The sequence below is a fragment of the Ictidomys tridecemlineatus genome, chromosome 3 (assembly GCF_052094955.1).
Source record: "Ictidomys tridecemlineatus isolate mIctTri1 chromosome 3, mIctTri1.hap1, whole genome shotgun sequence".
Taxonomy (NCBI): domain Eukaryota; kingdom Metazoa; phylum Chordata; class Mammalia; order Rodentia; family Sciuridae; genus Ictidomys; species Ictidomys tridecemlineatus.
The window spans coordinates 105,331,759-105,339,108 of record NC_135479.1 but is presented as its reverse complement, the minus strand read 5'-3'; the positions used below and the strand labels follow the sequence as shown (position 1 = coordinate 105,339,108).

The window sequence follows — 7,350 nt, the reverse complement described above, 5'->3', positions numbered from 1 at the left end:
CCCCAAAGGCTAGATGACATACATGAACATTCCATTGTTGTTTATAGAATAGTGGATTAATCAAATTCAATGTTGTAATCTTTAGAGTAAAATAGAATGGAAATAATTTACTCATAGTATCATATTTAAACCATCTTTATTTCCAAAGTACTATCCTAAGAATTATAGTTTTATTTAGCTTCAATCAGAGCAAAAGTATAATCACTTACTTAAGTAAAAACAATTACTTAAAAACTAAAAATGAGAGGTAAGTCAAATTACTTTTGAAGAGAGATCAGAAACATCAGGTTTCTTGTTGATGTTCAGTAGCAGGCTCACTTGAAGGTTGAATGAAGCCTGAAGGGCACTCACTTCTACTTTCAGAATGTGGGGGTGGGCAAAAAAATCCAGCTCTTGGGGGAAGGTCATGAGGAAAATACCTCCATTCATAGACATCTGGCATTGGAAAAAATGGAGGGGGTGGTGGGCCTGGTGGAAAATAATCTCGAGGTGCCCCATACCTGTTTCCTGGAGGAGGCGGAGGGAAAAATGGTCCTCTTCTCATGAACTGACTCCTTGGGTCCACAGGAAACAATTCATCTCTGACTGGAGGGAAAGGTGCCAACAATGAGCCAGAGCCAGTTGCTTGGTTTTCAGCAGGGAGAGATGAATCGAGCACATTGGAATCATCATGATTGATTTTGGTCTCCTTTTTACTGGATAGACTTTCTGAAGACATAGGCCCATTCTCTTTATCCAAAGAAGGCATATTAGAACCTCTGAGTTCTGCTGGTCACGATGGTCTGCCATAATTCGAATAACATCCACCTTGCCAAGGAGGACCCAATGGTGAGGGACCATTGGAGGAATGCTTTCTGCCCAATGCTGCATTTGAAACACCAAGTGCACAGGGATCTTCCTCTACAAGTTCCAATTGAAGCTCCCTTTCAGTTAACTTTTGTCTATTGCGAGCATTTTGTTTCATGAAATAATGGAGGTTTCTTTCAGCAATCCAAGCCGCCAACTCACTCTCATGTGCTTTTTTCTCAGAGTAAATAATCTTCCCCTGACAGGACTGAATGGTTCTCTCCAATTCTTCTTTAAGATATTTGGCTCGCTTTCTGTAGATCTCCAGCTCTTCTCTTGTATGGTCCATCTCTTCTTTGACCTTGGAAAGTTTCTCCTCTTGCTCCACCCGATAATTTTCCTCTACTCTGAGTTTCCCATGGAGTTTCATAATATTTTCTTGATAGCATTCCACCATGACTTTGAATTTCTGCTGAAGGTTCTCATTCTCACCTTCAAGCCATGTATTTTCTGACAGCAAGGTGGCCTGTTCAGTCTTCAGACTTCTAATCTGTTCTCTAAGGTCTTTTTTTTTCTCTACTTCAGATAAGAAAGCACAAGTTTGATATCTTTGTCCTTCTAAGCTTTCTAAGGAGGCCTTTAGCTTAGCACCATCAACCAGTTGCTTCAAAGCTCCTTTGGGCTCATCATCCAAGTGAGCACCAATTTCTGATTCACTCGTCATTCCCCATTCCAATTTCCCAATGTCTGTTTGGGCTCCCTTGGTTGGAGAAGACCTATCTTTCATCTTCAGCAAGCCTTCAGTCAGAGAATCCATGTGATTTTCTTTACCAGTTTGAACTTTTTTTGCATGGATTAGAGAGTCTTCCAATGTGGTGCTCTCTTTACATTGGACACATCCTTGTTCTCTCCATGCTTCAGCGTCTCCTTGTAAGATCGGTTCCTGACTTTGCTGAAGCTGGGAACATCCATCCAAGGCTTCCTTCATTGCCAGCTGAAGTCCTTCCTCACTCATTTGAATCAGTCTCAAGTTTGTTTTAGTTTCAGCTATTTCTGATCTGATTGATTCTGATTCACTTTCAAGGGATTTTATCCTTCTGGATATATCTGCCATGATTTCATCCTGTTTACAATGTTTGGCCTTTTGTTCTTCTAGCTCTTTGTCTAGAAAGAGTCTTTCATCCCCATGGCTAGGTTTGGACCTATGCAGCTTTTCATAGGTTGCCTCCAAATTTGGGTCATCTCTTGGACCCTTCTCAGAACTGCTGCCCTTTAAAGTTGACTCTAAGCCTTCAAGCTCTTTTTGAAAAAGACTAACTTTTTCAAGTAGTTCACATTTTTCTTCAATTAGTCTAGAAAGTTTTAAAGCCAGCTGTTTTTCTCTTCCCACATAAAGCCTGCTTCTAACACACTGAAAACTTCTCCACAAAAACAAGAGAAGAGCAAAACATCCAATAGCTCTACACATCACCAACTCCCAAGGAACACCATAAGAATTAGGGCCTGGCTTCATGTCTTCAGACAATGCTGCCACAACCCTGCCTACTTCTTTCAGGACCACCTGCTAATATGGCTGTAGGGCAGTCCTTGGTGCCTCCATCAAGCTAAGTTGGCTTTGGCTCTTGCCACCACAACCACAGCCTGCCCAGGCAGGCCAAGGTAGGCTATGAACACTCAGGCATTTGATAAGGAACTCAAGCCTGCACCAGGCAACGGAACAGACCACTGACAACCCATGCAAGGGGGTGTTGTGATGGTGGGGAGCTGGGGTGAAGGACTCCCAGGAGCTTTGTGGTGCTCAAGTGCCCATCAGGGTAGTCTTGGCCCCTTCCTTCCCTAACCAGTACATCCTGAAGTGCCAGGGGTTCAGGTCCCTTCTTCTCCAGCCAGACAGAACTCCTCTCTATGCCTCCCACCCCTGAGTTTGGTTTAGGCCAGGCCAAGGTGGAGCTTCTTAAGTTTCTATACAGTCATAATACCACTCAGTTTGATGTCATGCAAATTCTAAAGCTTTCTAAACTGTCTCAACAGATTTTATGTCATATATTTATATTTGTACTGCTTGCCCTTTGCTTTAATGACCCATTGCTTTCCCTGCTTTTGTTCTCTCTCCTTTTTCTTCCTTCCTTCCTTCCTCCCTCCCTTTCTTCATTTTTTCCTTTTTTCTTCCTTCTTTACTTCCTCCTTTCCTCCCTCCCTTCCTTATTTTTTTCTCCCTTCCCTCCCTTTTCTTTTCTTGCAGTATTGGCCTTCTGCATGCTAGGCCAGCCCACTACCACTCAGCTATATCCCCAGACCTGCTGACTCTTTCTAGGAAGGTCATTTGAATTATTTCTAAAGGAGAAAACTCTCATGATACTTTCTTTCTCTTTTTTTAAAGCTGGGTTAATGACTTCTTTTTCTTTTTTTATTTTTACCCATAACATTGTTTTTATTAAATTTTATTTTTTCATAGATCAAGCAACCAAAAAAATTAAACAACTGGTTAAATAAAAACTATTATTTTTGATCATTGTACTGTTTTTTTTACTTCATTTTTAATTTTTTTTAGTCACACATGACAGCAGAATGTATTTTTACATATAATACATACATGGATTGTACATACATCAACCATATTGTCTATTTTATTCTACTGCCCTTCCTATTCTCCTTACTCCTCACCTCCTCTCCCATCCTTTCAGTCTTTCCAATCTAATGTGACACACTTTTTTTCTTTTTCTCATTAGAACATCATATATGTATTCTGTATAACAATGTGCTTCTCCTTTCATCTTCTGTGCAACTTTCCTTCTCCTACTCTTTCCCTCCCAACTTTCTTCCCTATTTAGTGGTAGTCTTCTTCTCATGATCTTCCTCCCTATCCCATTTTGAGTCACCCCCCTTATATCAGAGAAGACATTTGACATTTGTTTTTCAGGGATTGGCTCACTTCACTTATCATAGTTTGCTCTAATGCCATCCATTTGCCTGCAAATGCCATGATCTTGTTATTTTTTAGTGCTGAGTAATATTCCATTGTGTATAAATGCCATATTTTTTTAAATCCATTCGTCTATTGAAGGGCATCTAGGTTGGTTCCACTTTCTAGCTATTGTGAATTGTGCTGCTATAAACATTGATGTGGCTGTGTCCTGTAGTATGCTCTTTTTAGGTCTTTTTGCTCTAGCCCGAGAAGGGGAATAGCTGGGTCAAATGGTGGTTCCATTCCCAGCTTTCTAAGGAATCTCCATACGGCTTTCCAAATTGGCTGCACCAATTTTCAGTCCCAGCAGCAAGATATGAGTGTACTTTTTTCCCTGCAACCTCGCCAGCACTTATTGTTGTTTGACTTCATAATGGCTGCCATTCTTATTGGAGTGAGATGGTATCTTAGAGTAGTTTTAATTTAAATTTCTCTGATTGCTAGAGATGATGAGCATTTTTTCATGTATTTGTTGATTGATTGTATATCCTCTTCTGAGAAGTTTCTCTTCAAGTCCTTGGCCCATTTGTTGATTGGGTTATGTTGTTGTTGTTGTTTAACTTTTTGAGTTCTTTGTATACTCTATAGATTGAGCTCTATCTGATGTTTGAGGGGTAAAATTTTGTTCCCAGGATGTAGGCTCCCTATTCACCTCAGATATTATTTCTCTTCCTGAGAAAAAACCTTTTTAGTTTGAATTTGTTCCATTTGTTGATTCTTAGTTTTAACTCTTGTGCTATAGGTGTCTTATTAAGAAATTTGGGGCCTGCCCTCACGTGATGAAGATTAGGGCCAACTTTATCTTTTTTTTACATGCAGAGTCTCTGGTCTGTTTCCTAGCTCCTTGATCCATTTTGAGTTAACTTTTGTGCATGTTGAGAGAAAGGGATTCAATTGCATTTTGTTGCATATGGATTTCCAGTTCTCCCAGCACCATTGTTGAAGATGCAATTCTTTCTCCATTGCATGGTCTTAGCACCTTTGTCTAATATAAGGTAGTTGTAATTTTGTGGATTTGTCTCTGTGTCCTCTATTTTGTACCCTTGGTCTACCAGCCTGTTTTGGTGCCAGTACCACACAGTTTTTGTTACTATTGCTCTATAGTATTGTTTAAAATCTGGAATCATGATACTACCAATTTCACTCTTCCTTCTTAGAATTACTTTAGCTATTTTGGGTCTCTTGTTCTTCCAGATGAATTTCATGATTGCTTTTTCCATTTCTGCAAGAATGTCATTGCTATTTTGATGGGAATTGCATTGAAACTGTAAAGTGCTTTTGGTAATATGGCCATCTTAATAATATTAATTCTACCAATCCATGAGCAAGGTAAATCCTTCCATCTTCTAAGGTCTTCTTCTATTTCTTTCTTCAGGGTTCTGTAGTTTTCATTGTATAGCTCTTTCACCTCTTTTGTGAAGTTGATTCCCAGGTTTTTTTTTTTTTGAGGATATTGTGAATGGAGTAGTTGTCCTCATTTCCATTTCAGAGAATTTGTCACTGATATACAGGAATGCCTTTGATTTTTTGGTATTGATTTTATATCCTGCACTTTGCTGGATTGATTTACTAGTTATAGAAGTTTCTTGGTTGAATTTTTTGGGTCTGCTAGGTATAGGATCATGTCATTGGCAAATAGTGCTAATTTAAGTTCTTCTTTTCCTATATTTATGTTTTTAATGTCTTTCATCTGTCTAATTGCTCTGGCTAGTGTTTCAAGAACTATGTTGAATAGAAGTGGTGAGAGAGGGCATCTCTGTCTTGTTCCAGATTTTAAAGGGAATGTCTTCAATTTTTCTCCATTGAGAAAGATGCTGGCCTGAGGCTTAGTGTATATAGCTTTTATCATTTTGAGGTAATTTCCTGTTATCTCTAATTTTTCTAGTGTTTTGAACATAAAGGGATGCTGTATTTTGTCAAATGCTTTTTCAGCATCTATTGAGTTGATCATATGGTTCTTACCTTTAAGTCTATTGATGTGGTGAATTACATTTATTGATTTCCGTATAATGAACCAGCCTTGTATCCCAGTGATGAATCCCACTTGGTCATGGTGCACGATCTTTTTGATATGTTTTTGTATCCGATTTTCCAGAAGTTTATTGAGGATTTTTGCATCTAAATTCATTAGGGATATTGGTCTGAAGTTTTCTTTTGTTGAGGTGTCTTTATCTGGTTTGGGAATCAGGGTGATGTTGGCCTCATAGAATGAATTTGGAAGTACTCCCTCTTTTTCTATCTCCTGAAATAGATTCTAGAGTATTGGTATTAGTTCTTGTTTAAAGATCTTGTAAAACTCTGCTGTGTATCCGTCTGGTCCTGGGCTTTTCTTGGTTGGTATTTTTTTGATGGCTTCTTCTATTTCCTCACTTGATATTGGTCTGTTTAGGTTGTTTATATTATCCTGACTCAATCTGGACAGCTCATATGCCTTAAGGAATTTATGGATGCCTTCACTATCTTCTATTTTATTAGAGTATAGGGTTTCAAAATAATTTCTAATTATCTTCTGTATTTCTGAAGTGTCTGTTGTGATACTGCCTTTTTCATCCAATAAGCTAGTAATTTGGGTTCTCTCTCTTCTTCTCTTTGTTAGCATTTCTAGTGGTCTATTAGTCTTTTTAAACTTTCTGTATTATTTTATAATCTCCTGATATAGTTTTCTTTTGTAAATGCTGTGTTGAACATAAATAAATGAAAATTATTTTGTCCTTTGTCTGACTATTTGCTTTAAATTACTTAATTTGTACAATATTGATTTCATATTTTTCCTATATGAGGGTTAATTGCTCTTGACCAATATTGTACATTTCTAATTAAAAACAGAATAACATATGCTTGAAGGCTGGTTGCAATATTATACACATAGCATTGATTTCAGTGCCTGGAAAATGCTTCTCAGAGTGAATGACTGAAGCAACAATGGCTATTATTATCACCAGTTCTACTGTTATTATGTTACACCTGCAAATAGCTTTTTTATTTCTTGACCTTTAGCTGACTGTGAGTTACAATATATTACATAACCCTAGGAATAAAACGGAGCTTTATTCATTGAAATCTTTGCCAACTCCAAATGAATGACGTCATCATAGTTACTAATCATTGAAAGATTTAAAGTTTGTAACTCCACTTTTGGGACAAGTGATTTCTTTATTCATTTGTTTGTTTTTCTTTTAGACTTCCAAATGATTTACAAAGATAAAGATTTGATCTTACAAGATGTATATGTCTTTTAGTGTATGTAAACTAGATATCAAATTGGTAAAATGTAATACAATGGCTTTTTAAACTAAATTTATTAAAATGCCTAAGTTTGAAGTTATTTCTCTTATTTTAGAGCAGCCCTCATATTTTCTGTGGAACACAAATCAACACAAATATTTGAGCTGCTTCTTCAATGTGGTGTTAATGTGTCTGCTTCAGATAATTGTGGAGAGAAGAAGAAGAAGAAGAAATAATAATGCAATTCCCAGACTAGTAAAGGTAAAAATACCTAGCCGCAACGCAACACATCTTCAGTGTGCTGTATCTAAAGCTCCAGGTAGCTCTCCTTTTTCCATCCATACCCTTGTTCTATTGTGTGTGGATGCAAACCT

General features: G+C 37.7%; 1 pseudogene; it reads right to left on the bottom strand.

Moving 5' to 3' along the window:
- Window positions 1-283: 283 nt before the first annotated feature.
- LOC144375725 (melanoma inhibitory activity protein 2 pseudogene) lies at window positions 284-2,386 on the bottom strand (annotated as a pseudogene).
- Between the last annotated feature and the right edge of the window lie 4,964 nt (window positions 2,387-7,350).